The sequence below is a fragment of the Balearica regulorum genome, chromosome 2 (genome assembly GCF_011004875.1).
Source record: "Balearica regulorum gibbericeps isolate bBalReg1 chromosome 2, bBalReg1.pri, whole genome shotgun sequence".
NCBI classification, from domain to species: domain Eukaryota; kingdom Metazoa; phylum Chordata; class Aves; order Gruiformes; family Gruidae; genus Balearica; species Balearica regulorum.
Genome location: NC_046185.1, coordinates 51,862,366 through 51,882,417, shown reverse-complemented (window position 1 = coordinate 51,882,417; position 20,052 = coordinate 51,862,366). Strand labels below are relative to the sequence as shown.

The window sequence follows — 20,052 nt, the reverse complement described above, 5'->3', positions numbered from 1 at the left end:
TGTCAACAGCGGCTGGTCTGTACACTTGTCTGGCCTTGCCTTGCTTCTCATGGCTGCCGTCTGTCCTGTCTGCTCATTAAACTCCATTTCTAACTATTTCCCTGGGTAGGGGGGTGCCTACCCTTGCTGGTGGGCAAGTGGGATAGGTGGCTTGGGAGCCAGGTGTCAAAGTGGAGACAAGCCCTGGCCAGATGCGTGTGTGTCCCTGCCTGTGAGACAGCTGGAGGAGTTGGCTACTGGCAGGGCCAAGGAGGTCCAGCCCAATGGCGGGGGGAACTGCGGGGGTCTGGGGTCCACTGCGAGACCCATCTACGTGTGTGTGTGTCTGTGCAAAAGGAGGTGAGAGCATCCAGGGCCAGACGCCAGGTAGACTGAGCGTGCATGGCTGGTTACTGGAGGTGTCCGTAGCTGCTCTGTGTGTGTGTGTACATGCAAAGGGGTCTGTGTACCTCCAGATGGAGCGGGGCCTCGGGCCTCAGGGGCTCGTGTGCCCCCCAAGCGCCAGCACTACTGGACAGACTGGGTGTATGACAGCTGCTGTCCATGTGGGGTATGTGTGTATTTCCCACCCATGGACCTTCATCCGGATCAGACACAGAGGGGGACAGGACAGAAGCTCTCTGTGCTGCTTGTGCGAGCGTGTGTACAGGTTTCGTGTGTGTGTTATTGGGAATTCGTGCTCAGCATGGCTGCAGCCTGGACCTGGGGCATGGAGCTGGGGCAGCCTCGCCTGTTGGGCTGCCAGATCCAACAAATAAAGCTCCATAAATGTCAAAACAGAGTATCCACATCCAGGTGTCTGCAAAAATAAGAGAAAGAAACTACAGAGGGAGGAACTTCAAGCTACGGCTAGTGCAGAGGCTGCAGCTTCTTTCACTAGTGCAGGGCCATGGCTCTAGGATGGCCGTGCCTCTGGGTTTCATTCTCATGCTGCGAGGGATTACGCAGCTTTGAGCACAAGATCATCAGCTACGTGCCCTGGGACTGCAGGTCCCTCCCACTATCCAGTTACCAGGAATTTTCCAGTAAGCAAGACCCCATAAGGAGGTGTCAGTGATAAAAACCAACCTGAGAAGAACCCTCTCAGCATCAGCGCTGAGCACACTAATAAATCATTTAGCCCAGCACCTTCTAAATAAGAGCTCCAAAGCAGCAATACTTACATAGGTTTCTCCAGCTCGTGCACAGATGGTCTCCTACCACTTATGCCACAAGAGAGCTCTCAGCATGAGCAAGAAGTGCCCTGAATGGGGGAATGGCTCAGGTTATTCATGGGGACAGTTTGTGTTCTTAGCTTCGGGTACTGAAGAGTGCAAAATAAAGCAGAGAGTATTTCCTATGAGTCTGGGAATTCTGACCCGTCTCTAAACAAGCATCTGTTTGCTCTGAGCATCATAAACAAGCACAGGAAAAACCTTCTTGCGAAAGCAGAGTGATGGAAAGCTTTCAAACCCTTATAAAATTCCTGATATCCTTTAAAATTCCTGAGATGTGGTATCAAGCGGAAATGTTGCCTCAGCACACGCCAGGATGACTGCCTGGGTGGGTTTTACGCTGCTTGGAACGACAGATCCACTGCCTGACTGAGCGGAGATGGCAAACTTCACCGACGATGCCTTGTGTCCTCCCACCAGGACAAGATGACACAGTGGAAGCAGGTCAGCCGGGTTCACTTCTCTGCCTTTTGGTCCCAAGTGAGATGGTATCACCTTGCAAGCATCGCTAAGTGTGAATAGCTGGTCCACACTCTCACTTTCCTCTGCAAAGCAGCTTTTTTAAGTAACTTTTTAAGCCATGCATTGATAGGAGGCAGTCCTGTCACCAGAGGTGCATGCACAGCTGGGGCCGTGGCACAGTCCTGTGCTGAAGGCTTCGGTTGCAGCCCTCAGTTGAAAAAAAAGTTAAGAAAAAAAAAATCCTTCCTGATTTCTAATTCTTTCCATGAAAGAAGCAATGGCAGGGAAAAAAAAAAAAAAAGGAGGCAATAAACTCATCAGTTCCAGAGGGGTCCTTGGGGTCAAGCTTGGGTTTACCTAGTGATGTTTGCAAGCTGGGCAGCCAACATCATTTGGCCTCCTCTTTGTCTCAGTATTGTCATGTCCCGCTGGCTTCTGTCCAAGCTGTGTTCCTGCAGATGCTTTGATAGGCAGAAAGACCACTCGGTTGGAGTCCTGCTTGTGGGACAGGGACAGGCATCCATCCTCATCTGTATCACACCATACTGACATCCACCACCCTCTTGCAGGTGTGACCATTGCTACTGCAAAGCAGGAACAACCTCTGCCCAAGAGAGCTGTACCAGCATCTCAACATGATGGTCCCTCAGCAGAGACCACTTTTCAGCCCCCACTGACATTTTCAGCTGCCAAATGGATGCAAGTTAGGATTTAATTCCACCCAACAGCCTAATGATAAGAAAAAGATTAAAACTTGGAGGAACATACTAATTTAAAAGTCCTAACACAGAAACAGTGGATAATGCACCAGCTCCACAGAGTACGGTACAGAAGCACTCCCAGCCCAGAACAATACTGCCAGGTGCCGATACCACAGTGTGACTTTCCTTGCAAGTCTTGCATTTCATTCTGTAGCACTTTGCACAGCTTGGCCTGGTCGCCCCTTTGTCTAAGACACTCATCTCTCTGGCTTATGCCTGTATCCCCAATCTTCTCTCTAAAGCCAGAGCATTGCTACCTTGCATGATCTCTCTTATCTGGGACTGGGGGAAGGGAAAAGACTTGTGGTCTCTCATCCCTCCTTGTGCTCAGACACACAGTTTCCACTCCTTGGATAAGTTCCTTGAGACAGCAGAGCCACCATGACCATGGGGTCAGTGAGCCACAGGAGACAGGGCAGGGCAGGGAGGAAGGTGCTGTACAGAGGCAGACAGGCACATGTAGCTTCCAAGCAGAACAACGTAGGAGAAAGCGCATGGGACTCCTGCTGTATCCCTTCTATGCTGCAGCCTCCTCCATTGGGTAAAGTTGCAGTGCCCAGAAGGATTACATCAGTGGGGAAATCGGAGTTAACAAAGCAGGCATCCCTGCCCTAAACCACTGATTTCTTCTCCCAAAGTTGAACAGCACTGAAAACCTGACAGCATGTGGCAACGGGCATCCCCCATTGTCGCAAGAAGGGGCCTTAAAGAAGAGAGGAGACACGGAGGAGCAGCCATTTTTGGTAGTGGTGCAAAAAATACACACTTTGGTAGTGGTGAGTAGGCTCGGAGCGGCATGAGAAGAGTGGCTTAACCATCAGTCTAAAGGAGGCTAAGCTGGGATTTCAAATTCAGCTGTCTAGGAGAAGGAAGACTGATCCCACATCTCACCAGTTCCATGCTATGTGGCAAAAAAACTCTGAAGTGACTGAAACAACTGGGTGAAGGCAGATGTGCATAGTGTCATCTGTGCTTGAGCTACAAAACCCTCTGTATTGGATTTGCATGGCAAGGTTTTGGTAGCTGGGTGTCTACAGGGGTGGCTTCTGTGAGAAGTTGCCAGAAGCTTCCCCTGTGTCTGATAGAGCCAATGCCAGCCGGCTCCAAGATGGACCCACCACTGGCCAAGGCTGAGCCCATCAGCCATGGTGGTAGCGCCTCTGGGACAACAGAGTTAAGAAGGGGGAAAAGTTGCTGCACAACAGCAACAGTAGCCAGAGAGAGGAGTGAGAATGTGTGAGAGGAACAACTCTGCAGACACCAAGGTCAGTGCAGAAGGAGGGGGAGGAGGTGCTCCAGGTGCTGGAGCAGAGATTCCCCTGCAGCCTGTGGAGACCATGGTGAGGCAGGCTGTCCCCCGGCAGCCCTTTGAGGTCCATGGTGGAGCAGATATCCCCATGGAGGACCCCACACCAGAGCAGGTGGAGGCACCTGAAGGAGGCTGTGAACCTGTGGGAAGCCCATGCTGGAGCAGGCTCTTGGTAGGACCTGTGGATCCATGGAGACAAGCCCAGGCTGGAGCAGGTTTGCTGGCAGGACTTGTGACCCCACTGGGGACCCACGCTGGAGCAGTCTGTTCCTAAAGGTCTGCACCTTGTGGAAGGGACCCACGCTGGAGCAGTTCATGAAGAACTGCAGCCCCTGGGAAGGATTCACGTTGGAGAAGGTCATGGAAACCCCACGCTGGAGCAGGGGCAGAGTGTGAGGAGTCCTCCCCCTGAGGAGGAAGGAGCGGCAGAGACAATGTGTGATGAACTGACCACAACCCCCATTCCCCATCCCCCTGTGTTGCTCGGGGGAGGAGGGAGAGAAATTGGGAGGGAAATTGAAATTGAGCCCGGGAAGAAGGGAGGGGTGGGGGAAGGTATTTTAATATTTGGTTTTATTTCTCATTTCCCTACTCTGATTTGATTGGTAATAAATTAATTTCCCCAGGTCGAGTCTGTTTTGCCCGTGACAGTAATTGGTGAGTGATCTCTCCCTGTCCTTATCTCGACCTACGAGCCTTTTGTTATATTTTCTCTCCCCTGTGCAGCTGAGGAGGGGAGTGATAGAGCAGCTTTGGTGGGCACCTGGCCTCCAGCTGAGGTCAACCCATCACACCTTCTGACCATGCATGTTTTAAGAAAAGGAGCAAGGATCTCTCTAGCCTCCACCTAATATTCAGCCTGCTCACTCAGCAGGTAGACATTTTGGAAGCAGAGATTTCCAAAGCATGAACCAGGGAAATGAACAGTGAAACATGCCAAAGTGAGTGGTCAATACAGTGACCCAAATGCAAAATTATCTGCCATGATCTGTTCCATGCCAGCACACCAAGCACCCACATGTGCTGCAGGGACAGTCCTCCTCACTGAGGGCCAGATCCTGACAAAGCCCCTCTTTCCCACGTACTGAAATTTTAAAACTGAAAGGCAGTTTCAAGGCTTGGTCACATGTCTAAAAAATAACCATGGGAAGAGCATCTAGTAGGAGAAGAGATCCACTAAACTACAGCTGTGACTTAAAGAAAGAGCATAGAAAAAGACACAGGTAAAGTATAGCAAGCTGTTCTTCCCATGGCACAGCATCCCAGCTTCCAGCAGTTTGGAGATTTCCTGCACCAGAGGTTATGTCTGGACCATCATCTGGATGTACAGCTTACTCACACTCTCCATGGAGGAGGGAGGCTTGTTCCCACGCAAAGTAAGCAGATACTGCAGTGGAGGCAGTAATGAGCAAATTGTCTCTGGGGGACAGCGCTGTCCCACATGCCCTGACACGAAGAGTTGGAAGCGTCCTGCCACCCTGCCAAAGGGTCCCTGCTTGAAGCCTGCTAAAGCTCGGAGTCAGTAACGATACCCCTATGCTGGGCATTAAAGGAAATATTACCGTATTTTCCTTTCAGACTGTGTGGAGATTGCCTCTCTGCTGTGGGGCTGCCTCAGCTATGCTTGCTCAAGGCAGGCAAAATCCAAATTGCAGGTGACGTTAAGTCTCTCTTAGGTCTTGTTTTAGGTCCCCTCTCCCTCAAGCAGATCAACTTGCACGGGAACAAGCTGTATGCCCAGCAGCAGCTTGAAGCCAAGGAGAAGGAGCAGGGCAGCAGAAGTCGATGGTGTCCATGTTGATTTGTGACTCACCTGGAAGTCCCAGTATGATCTCAGGAGATGCGATGGGGTTCAGCAGTGGAGAAGAGAGGTGCTTTTCTCCCTGCAGACTACACTGCCAGCGCTATGCTTAGGGCACTGCTGCTTTCTGCTGGCTGAGCTGATGTTAAAAGCATTGACTCTGTCTGTGAAAAACCCTCGGGGAAAGCGATCTTCTGCCATTACGCTGAGGAGGAGGATGCAATCCCCAGGGAAGCTCTGCTGGCGGCTGAAGTCTGAGCACCAGCTTTTACTGGTGGGGATAGGCCAGGCAGGGGAGGAAGAGGGCTTCCTACAACTCTTTATCCCCTCGGTTTGGCACGTGCATGGCTTCAGACACAGGTTTGGATCTATGAAGACTAAGATTTGGTTTTAATCATGTCTTTAAGAGAATGTAACAAAAAGATGCGAGCATATTGGTTTGAAGTACGAATACCTAATGGAGCATATACCAACCAAACCCAAATCTGCTACAATTAACCACTGTGTAACAGAGATTTTGGTTCATCACCACAGTACTTTTTTAAAAGTAGGGGGTTATCTGCATGTAAATCATAGGAGTATTTTTAAAAAAGATAGTAATCCTACAACAACTTGATTTCATCTAATAACACATTCTGGAAGTCAAATTTCTATTTATTTATAGACAACCAAAATGAAAATATTATATCTATTTTCATATGGCAGGCTTAGAAAACAAAAAACAGTCACAGGAAAAGCATTTGTGATGGAAAGTTACTGTCCTCTCACTGGGACTGCTCAGTTTGTGAGAAGAGAAGGAAAGGATAAGGCAGGGCTATATATATGTATATTTATTAAGATAGATATATATAGTGTGTGTATTTTCACATATATATATATAGGAATAAGAATCATAATCTCAGGAGTAACTAATATGAATATTTTTAGTTAACATGAGAAAAAATCATACTGTTTCTTGGGCTAGAAGGGAGCAATGTGTGCTCCAGGAATGCGCATGTCCTTGCTGGGAGCTGGAGGCCTGGGCATAAGTAGTTTCGGTGAGGGCATTAATGACAGACAAACAAATGCAGGCCCCAGCTCCCACCACCGTAGCTCCTAGCACACATCCCCAGGATGTAGGGGGTGGCTGGGTACGGAGAGGTGTGCATGAGGGCCAGGTTGCTTCCCAAAATTTCCTCTGAGAGGCCTCCAGGGAGGTTGTGGGCTCTACAGGAGCTTTATATGCTGCATTCTGCATTTGTGAAAAGCAATTATAAGGTGAATTATAATATTTTTCTTCTTTCCCTGTAACAAAGAGCATCCCTAAGAGAGAGCATCTCATCCAAATTCCTTCGCTCTGCTGCATCCTCCATTTCTCCAGCTTTGGCTGAGCCATCCCTGAACAAACACCAGTGCTGAACCCCTCCCCTCTCCATCTACTCCAAGGGCTCAGCACCTCTGTAAGAAAAGCTGTCATCACCTTGCATCCCAAAAAATTAGTATTTAAAGATATCAGCTGGTGCTTTAATAATTAAAAAGGGAGGCCCATCAGAGACCCGGCGGATGCTTGGTGCCCATGCGTACGCACACACATCATGCCGCCTGCCCAGGCGAATGAGCAGCAGGCAGCGAGGCAAACCTCACGTGCAACGATGCCGGCCGACTTGTAGGGAACAAAACTCTCCACCAGCTCTTCCAGAAAAAAAAAAAAAAAAAAAAAAAAGCCTCAAACAAACCAGCCCCGAGCCATTTCAGCCAGCGACAAAGCTAACAAGCAAATCAAACAGAGAAATATCCCAGCAGACCTCAACTGGCTGAACAAACAAACGGAGAAACTCAGGTTCCAAAGAGCAAGGGAGTGGGGTTATGAAACAAGATTTTTGATACAAAAGGAAGCTTACAGCTATCTCTGGTGATTAGACACGGAAGAGAAAGGTCACTCTGGGTGTCAGACCACACTTCACACACATGGAGGTTATTCAATCAATATTTGTCCTGGAATCACATGCGGTGGAAAAATTTGCAAGTGAATGGTCAGCAGAATTTAATGCTCATATTCATTCATGTTGTGCTCTTGGATGGACATGTATTTTTACATCTAGCACAACCTAAGCTTGAGAATCCAGCAGGGTTTTAACCAAAATACAGGAAAATCTCAGAATTAAACACTGTATTTGTATATGTCTTTCAATTGCATCTTCATCAGGATGGGGACCCCTCACCTACGATTTTAGAAGGGGATCTGTGGCAGGAGGGAGATTATTTGAATCTCCAAGTTCTGGACCTAATGGGAAAAATAAATTAGTTACAGCTTCAGAAAGACAACCCCGTCCACGGAAACTCCCCCAAAGCAGAAGGGAGAGATTTACTCCTGCATCGCTGCGTTCCCTGGCCACGCCGCTGTGCTGGCATTAGAGGTTTTATTTAGGGTCATGCCAGTAACAGTGGGAAGATATAATCCTCTGATGAACAGACAGCTGTTACCCCCTGCCTTGGTGAAAATGATGATCTCAGGTTGAGGATATTATTGCCTTGAATCATCAGAATTTTTTTATCCCCCCGTGAGTTTGCCACAACAGATGATTGTTTGCTTATGTTCAGATTATAAGGTCATGACTCAACTCGCCCCCCCCCAGCAAGAGTTAAAGGAAATGTGACCGTAGGGTCCCTAACCATGGACTTTAGAATTTGGCGGCAAATAATGATGATTAAAACACAAACAAATTAAAACCAGACAAAACCCAACCCTCTTGCCTAATGACTTAATGACAAAATATGTGCATGGCACAGTACAGCATCCAGTTCACTTCAGGCTGATATAGCTGATGGGTGCCATTCAGATAACTATCACAGGGGCAGGACACCTCCAAGTCCTTAAAATAGTGGGCTTGTGTGACTAAAGTGAGGTATTAGTGCTCTCTAGGACTGCGTAGGGGTTAATTTCAGCTGCATAGGGGACAGCCTGGGATTGGAGAGCCCCATTCAACAGCACAGAGATGTATAGAAAGAAGGCAAATACAGAGGCAGGGTGGCTGCTTCAGGGCAGAAGCTTTCAGGCAGAATATTTATTTTAATAGTCTAGCTGGAAATTCACTGGAAAAACAGCTCCATCAGCCCTGGTCAGGAAGAGCGAGGGCAGAGATTATGTTCCTCTGGCAGTCTGTCCTGCCGAAGCCTCCATGCTCCAGCACAAGACAAAGCATTGCCATGTCCTGCATCCAATGTGCTTTATTCCTTGTGTGGCTAATGCAAAAGAAAAAAAGCCTCTAAGTCAGTCACACTGTGTTAAAGATTGCTTTGATGACTTCAAACAGCCTGCTGAAGTCATCCACTGTGCACGCAGGGCTGCTCTGCTTCCAGAGGAGATGCTGCAGGAGGGCAGAGGGATGAGCAGGGAGCGCTGCCCAGGTCAGGGACATGTCTATGCCCAGGAGAAAGGCTCTCTGTCCACACGGTGGGTGGAAAAGCAGCAAACCCCACGCCAAGGGGACTTGGCGTAGCACCATCCTGGTGCATTCACAGGAAAAAGCAATCCTGCTTCTCTCGCAAACCATTTCTCTTCCACCTGCGCACCTCCTCCCCTCTACAAATGTTAGCCCTCGGGGCCACACCGACCCATGCCGCTGTTGTTTGGGGAGAGGAAACTCCCTATTCAAAGCGGGGGACCTTGGCACGAAACAGGGTTTATCCTGCAAATGGCGTAACAGGGCTGACACGTTTCAGGTGGGGAGTTGCTCTTTCTAGGTTTCACCCACGCAAGGCTATTGCGTTTACATTTCGTAACACTTGCAAGGGAATATTCAAATGGGAGAGGGAAAAGAAAGATCCTCCCTGAAGATGATCTGCCCCTTCCAGAGCTTTGGTCCTCAGTCTGTTTGGCACTGAGCTTTACAGTGTCCTGCCTCACCGCATGCTGTCTTCTGGCTCTGAATTGGGGCAAAACTGATTTAGGCACAATCAAAACGATGTTTCATGGGAGTCGCTCTTAATGCTCTGTAATGTATTTCCTTAAATAGCCACACATTTGGCCTAAAATTACTTGGCTTGATGCCCTTTAAAAATATCCACTTTGGAAACAATTGCACACTGAGTTTGAGCATTTGAAGTTCTGGGACAAATGACGCTACCTGCATTTGTCATCCCCTTACTGTTGTGGGCCATCATCCTCCTGCTTCTCTCTGTCCAGTTATGCTTCGTCCAGAGCAATAAAAGCTACATATCCCTCACCTACCTTGTTCTGGTTGGCAAGCAAATACTAAAGGCTCAAGACCAGCAGATGGCTATTCAAACAAATTCACGTCTTATCGAGCCCACAAAGGATTAACACACCCATGTTTTCACTCTGCGGTTCTCCTGTGAGCTATGAGGGTTGTTCTAAAGACAGAAACTGCAAACGGTGGTTTCCAAGGGCACAGTATGCTTCATGATATATTATCAGACATTATATTCAGTCCACTGAAATGCTGATTAGGTATAGTAGTTAGTCAGTTTAAAATTCCTGTACCTTCTCAAGAACAGACATAGGGAGAGGTGGCAACATGTCATCGCTGTTTAGAGCAGTAGGAAACTTAAACCAGGAAATTTCTTGAGATTAGAAAGAGGAATTTCAGCACTAATTGATCTTCTGCAGTTTTTGAACCTTTCTCCATAGCCTGTTCCTCTTCACTTCTTTTTCTCACAAACATGATTTCTACCCTCAAAAATAAACAATCACTCAGGTGAAACCGTACAGGGAGGTGGGACCTTGTGGCCCCTTATGAGCTGCTGGGTGGCCTGTAACACCAGTACCGCATAAACCAGTGCAGGCAGCAGATCTCTTCCGAAACGTGCCTCAAGTTTCTCAACACCAAGTGTCAATCCCACCATATCACCACCAAGACCTCTCCTTGGAGGTTTTTTATCAGTGCCTTAAATCTAAAGGTGTCTTAGGCACCTTTAGGATTTTTTCTTAGGGCCATCTCACCATCATCTGCCTTAAGAATGGCGGGGGAAATGGCACACACAAATGATCCCCGCGCCTTTAGCATGTGGATGTTTCACCCTGGCCACCCTCTGCACCTCAAGCAAGCTGCAAGGGGAGTTGTGCTGATGTTAGAGCATCAGTGAGGGAAGCCAGGACTATGCCAGCAGAGACAAGACATAGATGAACCAGCACTGAGAAGAGAGCTACAGAAGATATTTGAGCAGTGGTTACAGGAGGGATAAGACCAGAACTGGAAGATACAACTCTGACATCCTTATTCATTTACTTCCTTTAGAAAATTGGTATTTCTGGACTCATAGTACCAGATGGGACATGATGGGGCCACACTTGAAGTTTCATTTACATCCGTACCCTTGATGTACAGCACATCTGACTCCATTTAACTGTGTATTTCCCCCAACTTAGAAGCTTGCCTTGAAATTTGAGTCCCAGTCTCCCTATAACTTCCAGTATGTTCATTCATTGCCTCGTGGCAAAGAACTGCAGGGTAAATTCTGTCTCCTTCACATCACTTAACAGGCATAACGGCTACTTTGCTGGCAATTTTAACAGCTTGGAGTTAAAAATAAAGCACAGATAGATTTGATCAGCTTCAGTTCAGGGAATGAACACTCAGAATATTGATTCAAAGAAGTATGGAGTTAGCTGCAGTGATCGTTCTGGTTTCTGACCGACTGGTCAGATTGACGCTTTTCTTCCCCAGAATCCCTTATTTTCAAGGTATATTTGACAGAGCTTTGAAGTTCCAGGGTTTTCTTCTGTAAGCATTGCTCCTGCTGCAAGTCAACATTAAGGCAACATAAAACTCTTACAATATACAACACAAGAACTTGTTTTTCAGAGGAGATATGCAGTTAAAGCAAACGTTAACATAAAGCCAGACTCTAATATGCTCCCTCACAAAGAATAGTACTTTAATCCATCAGTAGTCCCATTAAAGCCTATGGGATTACTCCTGCAGTAGAGTGCTTTTCAAAAGGGATATCATCATTAGGATGCAGCTCTGTCCAGTAACACCATGGTTGCACGGGGGGTGCAAACAAGGTTTTGCTCCTGAGGACCTACTAGTTTGTCCCAAGGATGGTTTGAATGTGGCTGACTGCATCTTGCCTCACTGGCAAAGTAGAAAAGAACTCTTCAAATTAGATTCCAAAATGAGTGAATTTAATCAGAATATTGCAGAATACTTGATATTTACAGAATATTTAGTTTTGTGCTAAACCCCACAGTTTTTAGCCAGGATTCATCTACTTCTGCTATAGAAGCCTCTTGCTTTGAGGCAGCTTGTTCCCATAGGAACACAGTCATGCTGGCATCACGGAGATGGCTAAAACATTTCCAAAAACAGCCAGCAGAATAATTCTGCCACATATTCCTTCTACCGCTCGAGTTTGAGTGTATGTATTATGTCCTACTCTATCTAGTCAGAATTACATCCCCACAGGGCAAAGTGAAATATATATATACACACATATGCACACACACACATTCATATCTATATCTAAATCTAATCTATATCCATATCCAAAATCTTGTTAATTCCTTTTGGTGTATACCTGAACATTTTCTTTTTTTTTTTTTTTTTTTTTTTTTACTTAGGGACTGGTACAAAACCCAGCCACCTCCAAAGATGTTGAAGTAAATTAGAACTAAACCTTGGAAGGTTTAGTTGCAGTAAATTAGAACTAAACTTAAACCTTCACTTTGGAAGAAGGAAACACTGGTGTGTCAAGCTTCCCAACAGAAAGACCTGTAGCTGCAGCAAATACATACCAAATGCCATGCTAGGAGGAGAGCTGTAGCCTCCTGCTACATTGCCATTTCTTTCACTTTGCTTTCTGGCCCCTAAGTAAGTTTTATTTTGTAATAAATTTTAGAATGGATCTGATGGACTCTTTCCATCACTTATTTCTTCACAGCTTAATGGATTTATCCTTTCCTTGGGGCTCAAGGAGGCTTGAATTTTATTCTTTTGATTTGAATGCCATCTCTCTTCCCTTACTTTCTTCTACACTTGAATGCTTCATTTATTTAAACAGCCTCATTGATCTCAACATGAAGATTATTACACTGAGGTGCTATTCAATTTGAGCAGAGACAGCAGAAGACTTTGGATCTGTCTTGCCAGGAGATCGCCTTTCCGTTTATGTCATTTCCATTTGCTGCTTACAAAAATTTCCTGCCAAATCCTTTGGAGGAGAAATGTACCCTGTTTAGACCAACTTTTACCAGCTTTAATTTCTATCGGATTATGTGAGATGTGCATGTGGCGAGTTATGGTTACTTGGGGTAGGGTTGAGCTGCTGGTTTCCCCTGCAATGGCAGCAAGCCGTCCCCAGTGCAGAGCTGGGGCACCCGTGGCCATTCCTCTGCAGGAGAATTTGCTGTTCCTCGAGGTGGGGGGGCTGGACTCCCTCCCCTCCCAATATGAAGGCAAGCAGGAGGATTTGGGAAGCGCAGGCAGCAGCCCCACACGAGCACCAGGGAGCCGTGAAAGACCTCCGCAGGGCTGTGGTGGGAAGTCTGTGACCTGACCCAGTCCACGATGAGACCCCCCCAGACAGGCACATGCCTGCATCGGAGGTGCGCAGCCTTTGGCAGCTCAGAGGTGTTTGGGGAGAGGAGCTGCCCACCATCCTTCTCCCACCCAGCCCTTAATGAGGCTGGCCCCATGTTACCCCCCCCCCCCCCCCGCCAAGGCTGCCACCATTTCATCTTCCTTCTTAGAGGCTCAGTCACTTGTACCGGTTTTCCTGGCTGCCCTGGGACAGAGGCAGGCCTGGCTGGGTATTATTACGCTGGAAATGTGCTGGTGGCAAACATTTACCCAGGAGTATCGCTCAGAGGATCCAGGCAGGACCTGTGCCCCATCCCGGGGGCAAGAAGTGGCCGCAGACCCTGGAGCCCCCGTGCAGGTGGCCGAGGTGACAGGACACAAGAGTGCGGGCGCAGGTTTTATTTCTCCTCTCTGGCTGCTTGCTTTCTACACTGGCCTGTGATAAGCACTACCCACTGAGGATGTCCTGAAGTTAAAAGGGCTCAAAAATCTTCCCTGAAATTTTGGAGTGAACCGAGCATGGCGCTCATGGGATATCACATTGCACGCAGACCGAAAAATGCCATGGAGCTGAACGCAAAACCTCAGCTCCTTCCGCCAAAAAGTTTTCCGTTCGCTTCCTTCGTTCCCCTTGGAGTCACACTCCCTGAATTTAATATTTTCAAGAGGAGAAAAAAAAAAATCCTTTGAACTTTTTTTTTTCTTGGATATTAAATATTTCCAGTCAAGCTGAACTCATAGGAGAGCCTCTGAAGTGAAACACTCCACCAGCACGTCCCTCCGGGAACTTCAGATGCTATTTATTTAATGTTTTTACTCATTGAAGACCGTGTCTGAGAAGGTGTCAACAGCGTTTTCACTCTCACCCAGCTCCCCGGTCTGACTGTCCTGTGAACTGGAGGATTTTCCTACCCTCGGCAGCCAACAAACTGAAGGACTTGCTCACATGAATGTTTCAGAAACCTGCAGCCTGTTTTAAAATTATCCTGAGGTGATTAAAAATTAACAGACGCTGTGATGAAGATGGATGTTCCTCCAGGCTTCCCTCTGAAATCTTAATGTCCGGTGATTCTGTACTTGATTCAAATTGTCTCAAAATGGTGAAGAACAGGATAAATCACAGCTGTTATTTAATGAAAACCTTAAAATAAAAAAGCTCTTTTTAGCGACAGTCGTTCTGTTCTACTGCAGTTACAAGTTGCTTTTTATTTACACTGTTGCTTAAGGAGATTTCCAGGCAGACAGGACATTTGCCCATTCCTCGCTTCAATAAAGACTACTCCATTTTGAACCTCATGCCTACGTTAACTTATTATGACACTGAAAAAAAAAAAAAAAATCTGATTTCACAGAAGAAAACTGCAGCAAGACAAGGACAAACAGAGACAGTGGTTGTTTTCTGTACAAGTGCCCTCAGTTTTTGTTTTTCAAGGGAGGGAGGAGCTATGTGGCCCTGTTCCCATTTAATCACTCCAGTAGGAGCCAGCAACGGCCACATTCCAGTTGCAGTTCTGACATGGCCACCTTCCCTGTTTTGTCTAGTTATCCCACAAGCTCGCTGAGGCATGGGGGAGCTTTTTAGCAGCACCCAGTAAAACATTTCAGTGTGGATCTTTAAGGGATCTGATGGTATGTAGAGTGAACAAATGACGACAGCAACAGCAAAAAGCCTCAAAGCCAGCTTTGAGGAACTTTTTAAAAAATCAAGCATGCAAAAAAAAGTCAGGAGGAATTCAGGTTGGATGTGCAGGCCCTCAGCCCCCCTGTGCGTATGCACCAGGCTCGAGGATGGTATCTTTTCCTCCTGCAGCTCCTTCCCTCTCCACATCCAAACAGGCTACTCCCTCCTTCGCTCTGCTTTCCCGCTCTGCACCCGTGGTCCAGCAGCTGCCTCCACCATGCCCCAGGGCAGCTGGGAACATCCCTCCCAATGCTCCTGTAGGTCCTTGGGGGATCACATGTGCTCTGCCCCTTCCGAAAATGTGGAAGGCTGAAGTTTGCTCCTTGAAGATATAGCCTCACTGGCACTTTTAGCTGCTAGGCAGGAGTAAGTCCCTAGCTAGCATATGCAAGCTATGATTCAAAGGCTTAAAATTGGACAGAGGTGAGCGGATTTTGATGGAAAGGGCACCCCCTCCTCTTTCCCCAGCACCACCTCAGAGACAGAAGCCCACCTCCTGAATTCTTTTATCAGTACGGGGATGCTGGGGTATTTCAAAGGAAAGGTTGCAAGAATTTCTAATGTGGGCGAAGCGATGTGTTTTTCTTGGTCTTGCTCTTGGAGCTGGCATAACCATTTTGACCAAAGTTTTCCAAGAAATGTTTGGCCTGAATTGGATCTAGCATGGATCTAGCAATGGAAAATGCTAAGTATTCTTAATAAATGGCTGCTGCCACCAGCCCCACCTAAAGGCACTGTAAGTTGGAGTAATGATACAGATTCTGTTTTTGATCACTTAGCTAGACTGGCTTAATTTCTCCAAGAGACAAATGACTATCAAATTGGTCCTATTGCCCATAGGTGTCCTACCAGCCTACTGAAAAGCTCAGGAACCTTTCAACACACACACAAACACCACGCATGCCACACCTCTGACATCCAAACTAACGGGCAGGTTGGGTGCCCTGACCATCCACACCTTGGCTGACCTGCAGACACCAATTCATCTGCTGAGGGCATCTGCTTCTGCACGTCCTGCCCCGCAGTCACACACCAACCATGCTGTCAGGTGGTCACAAATCTCTCCCACTTCCCCGCTGCTATATATGAATTTGGTTTTACATTAACTGGCTGATGTTGGCACCTACCCTTGAACGATGCAAGTAACCAGTTAGGTTCTTCATAAAGAGGCAAGTGCGGACCCACGCATACCCAAGGAATGTTGCTCTTCAAACAAGGTGACACATTAGTGTCAAGCTTTTACATTTCAATTGCCAAAGGTGGCTCTCAACAAGTAAAACACTCAGGATCCCGAAAAACCACCAATGGGAAGCACAAGTACTTAGCATTTCTGAGAATCAGCCTAAATTTACAACAGACTGAAGGTTAGGGCCTGGCACCAAAACAGGCCTCACTATCCAGATGCAGTATTAGTCTTTTGTAAAGAATTTGTACTGTCTTTATCTAATTTCCATTCTTAACTACAGCTCTCAGTGAAATGTGTTCAAACTCCCTCTACTTTTTTTCTGCCAGGGAGTCCTTCTAAGCAGAAGGATTATTAAACTCATATTCCAAGTCTTTCTCCAATGTTACAACTGCTTTCCTCTTTTGAAGTGCAATCCTCTTCTGAACAGTGACTCTGGGAAGGAAAGAAAAAGGCGTTTATAAAGATTGCACATTTTTTGTTTCTCCAAAGTGTCGCACAGCAAGAGTGCTCACAGGCTGCGGGAAATCTGCCTGACTGTTGGGATCTGATGGTGATATCCATGACCAACGGTCACAATGATCTCTGTTCTCAACTACAGAAGCACAGAAGTGTTAGCTCCAGACTACATCTTGGCTGAGCTTTGCATAACAGCATTACCTTGACTGATCCTGACAGTCAGAAAACAAGCCTGTCAAAATTACAAGAGACGATTGCATTTACGCTTTCTTTGCCTAGCTGCCTCGGTCCTGCAGCTCTAACAAGTAAGAGTGACAATAAGAAACTTGTTTTTGTCACTAAAGCAGGCAAACACTGTGCTGAGGCCACTCAAGAACTGGCCTGGTGACTCACACTGGTGACTCAGGACCACTTATTCCTGCAGAGTTAACTCTTGGTACAATACAAGTCTTGCCTCTAAACTCAAATTCCAGGTGAAGTTTTCAATTCACCTGCAAAGATATTTTTAAGCTTGACTTGGCAAGTCGCTCAGGAGCCCAGCTTTAGCTCAGGGTCTGCGCCCTTTCGGACTGGCTCTTCACATCCTGCTGGCCACACGCTCGCATTGCCACAGGACTGCCCTCACGCTAGTTAAAGTAAACCCAAGACAATGTGAGGCTTCCACACTTGGATGAACTTCCCTCAGAGGTACCGTTTCTCTGGTCTCATGTCTCAGACTGGTAAATTGCTGAGCTTTCATTTTTGTCCAAACTCCTTCCACCCTCTTCCATTCACCTGTGTTAATGGCCCTCCCAAATTCCATGTTGTCTCCAAACACCCACAACTGATGAGTCTCTCTTCCAGCTCTTGGTGCACTGGGTGAAAAAGCCATCATGCTCTACCACTCCTATTACGACTTGTCATCCAACCGCTTACATAAGCCTGTGACCTCTGAAATAAAAACATTTGCTTGCACTTTGGTAGAGCTAGTTGGTTGGAAGAGAACTCAGAGAGGGAAATGATTGAAAAAACAGTCACAAAAGCAAGCTTCCAGAAAATGTCTTTTTGGTTTTCCTTTCAACTTTGCTATTTCCTCCAGTCAACCACTGGTTCCCCATCAAAGAAAAAAGTTTCAACCGGCAAAGTCAATTTGTTTAACATTTCCACATATCCTCCAGCAGAGAGGACCACTATAGTATATGTAATCATCTATAGTTTTGCTAAGCACAGATGAAAAGCACATAAGTAACTGGAAAAAACATTCACCTTAGGTTGTGCACATTCATTTAAATTTGCTATTAAATGTATAAATAGGCCTAAAGAACCTGGCATTTCTAACACACCAATTATCTCTGTACTGTGGTACCCCACTCGTTACTAAAAATAGCTTTGCTTCAGACTGAAAAATTCATGCTTTTCTTCTTGTATGAGGCTTTCTCAAACAGGTTTCTTCTCACATGCAGCGGAAGGGGTATTTTAACCCACCTTCAGTGTGATTTTTGGAAAAGGCAGTCCGTATGCACACAGTAACCCCAGAGGTTATTGTGCATGTTGGGCATCAGTTTAGGTCCACTGAGGTAGTTTGGCTGGTGACCACAGACAGGCACTTTGCAAAGGTTGCACTGGGTGACCAGGTGAGCTCAGCTGAATGAGCCAGGCCAGCAAAGACCTACAATTTGTCCTTACTCCTCTAATTTTGATGCAAGGACGTTCGATAAGCTCAACCATTCACATGAGCATTCCCGATCTCAGAGACAGTATTGTAAAAATCAGGTGCCAAAAAGCATCTGGATGCACACGTGGACAGGGAGGGAGGGTAACAGCTCTACAGCAGAAGTTGTGGCTCCATTTAAAATAATGCTTACAACAGACAGGGATTTATCCCATCACAAGAGTGATTCTGTGGAAGGAGTGCATACTGCTGCAGTCATAGAAATTGTCCCAAGTCAGACCGACCTCTTGAACCCCACCTGGCATTTTGGTGTTGGTTCTCTTTCCCAGACCTATCTCTTGTGAGAGGCTGGATTTGGAAAATATACTTCAGGACTCAGTTGCCATAGCAAGCTTTTGAGCTCTAGAGAAAAATACACACTGTGGCTGCTTCCCCTCAGAAATGCAACAGGGAAAAAAAAAAATAATCCCAGTGTGTACCTTACTTGGCTCTAATGCGGGAGGCGTGAGTTTCATGACCTATCTACCATCCAGTAGTAGTTCTTGAACCAGGGGTCTGCATCCAGGGGACACGCTGACCATCAGGTTGTAGAGCTGTGACACTTCTCTGTGGCCCAGGAGCCCTCCTCCTGAATTCCTTTAAAAGCTGTACTGTCTCAAAAGGAGCACGGAGCTCCTCCACAGGAGCCGAGTGCATCATTATGCCAACACCAGACATCCTGCTGGTTCCCTATGGTCAGAAACAGGCGTTGCCTGCCCCATCAAAGGAAGGTGGCAGGCCAGCAAATCCTCGGTCTTCCTCTCCAAAACAGAAGTTTGCCACATTGCAAGCACAGGGGTACAGAGCATCCTCCCAGCAGGTGGGAGATGCCAGTTGGGCTCTTCTCTGGGGAGCTGAGTCTAGCACTCAGGCCGACCCACTTCCCATCCAAATAACCCATCCCTGACGTGCCACAGGGAGAGGCATACCAGTGCCCTCTGTTAGGAAAGACAGCATCAGCATAAACCATAAGAGAGCAGTCTGAAATGAGAATGCCCATCTCAGAATAGCACTTACCTCTCTAAGAAAGCAGGATCGGGGAAACATCCCTTTCCTCCATCATTTCCCTTTCTCTTGCTCAGGGCTTCCTGCTCTGGATGCAGCATTACTGCTGTGTAAGAAGCCCACCCCAGGGACTTGGCCTCTTAAAGTTCAGGTTTTGTGGCACTCAGTATAAGTACAGGCCAAACTTTCAGATATCAATCCAAGTCACAGAACTCAATTCTGAAGTCACTGAATGCTCAAAAGGTCAATTTTGAGAAGAATACAAACGTGGGTCCATGGCTTCCTCCAGCAATAGGATTAGCTCCCCCTCTTTGACCAAACAATCTCATTTTTTTATCAAATCAGCAAACTTTTGATAAAATTGTAGGGGGCACTGCAGTATTTGTGACAGTTTGGGATGATTGTAAATCATCCACCAACTGTAACTTGAATATAATACAAGTCATTGTAATGCTTTATGAAGAAGGCGCACGTCACTATCTTGCAACAACCGTACGTTCTGCTGTTTGTATGTATCTGTTATCCAACCCTTACATAAGCTGTTGATGAAATTATCATTGCAGGACAAGAACACTTGTAGCACGGTTGAGTGGATCAAAACAAAGTAATGAAGAAATGAAGGAGCTTTATGCTGAGGTGGGACTGGCCACTTGCCCTCCGAAGCCACAGCTGCAGGAGGAGGGAGGGCGCAGACCTGCAGGCAGCTGCACAACAGCCATCACTTGGGAGAAGGCAGGGGATACACAAATTCTGGGGCTTGGGCTACATACAAGAGGGCAAACTAAATACCTGCACTTTCTCTGGTGCAGGGGAGAGGGAAGGGTTGGGGAGGGGGTTACTTTACCGGTTTAGGGAACTTGTGAGATGTTACTTGCACACACACGCACACGCATGCCTTGCACTGCAGCAGGCCGCCTGTGCGAGCTGGGGCAGGCCAGGCTCGCCGCACCGGGGGACCCGTCGCCGG

General features: G+C 47.0%; 1 long non-coding RNA gene across 1 annotated transcript; it reads right to left on the bottom strand.

Moving 5' to 3' along the window:
- Nucleotides 1-8,613: 8,613 nt before the first annotated feature.
- Nucleotides 8,614-20,031, bottom strand: LOC142600387 (uncharacterized). The gene is made up of 3 exons (XR_012833848.1): nucleotides 19,098-20,031; nucleotides 15,876-16,366; nucleotides 8,614-14,208 (listed from the first exon to the last, which is right to left on the bottom strand). It is a non-coding gene; the product is annotated as an uncharacterized LOC142600387 (long non-coding RNA).
- Between the last annotated feature and the right edge of the window lie 21 nt (nucleotides 20,032-20,052).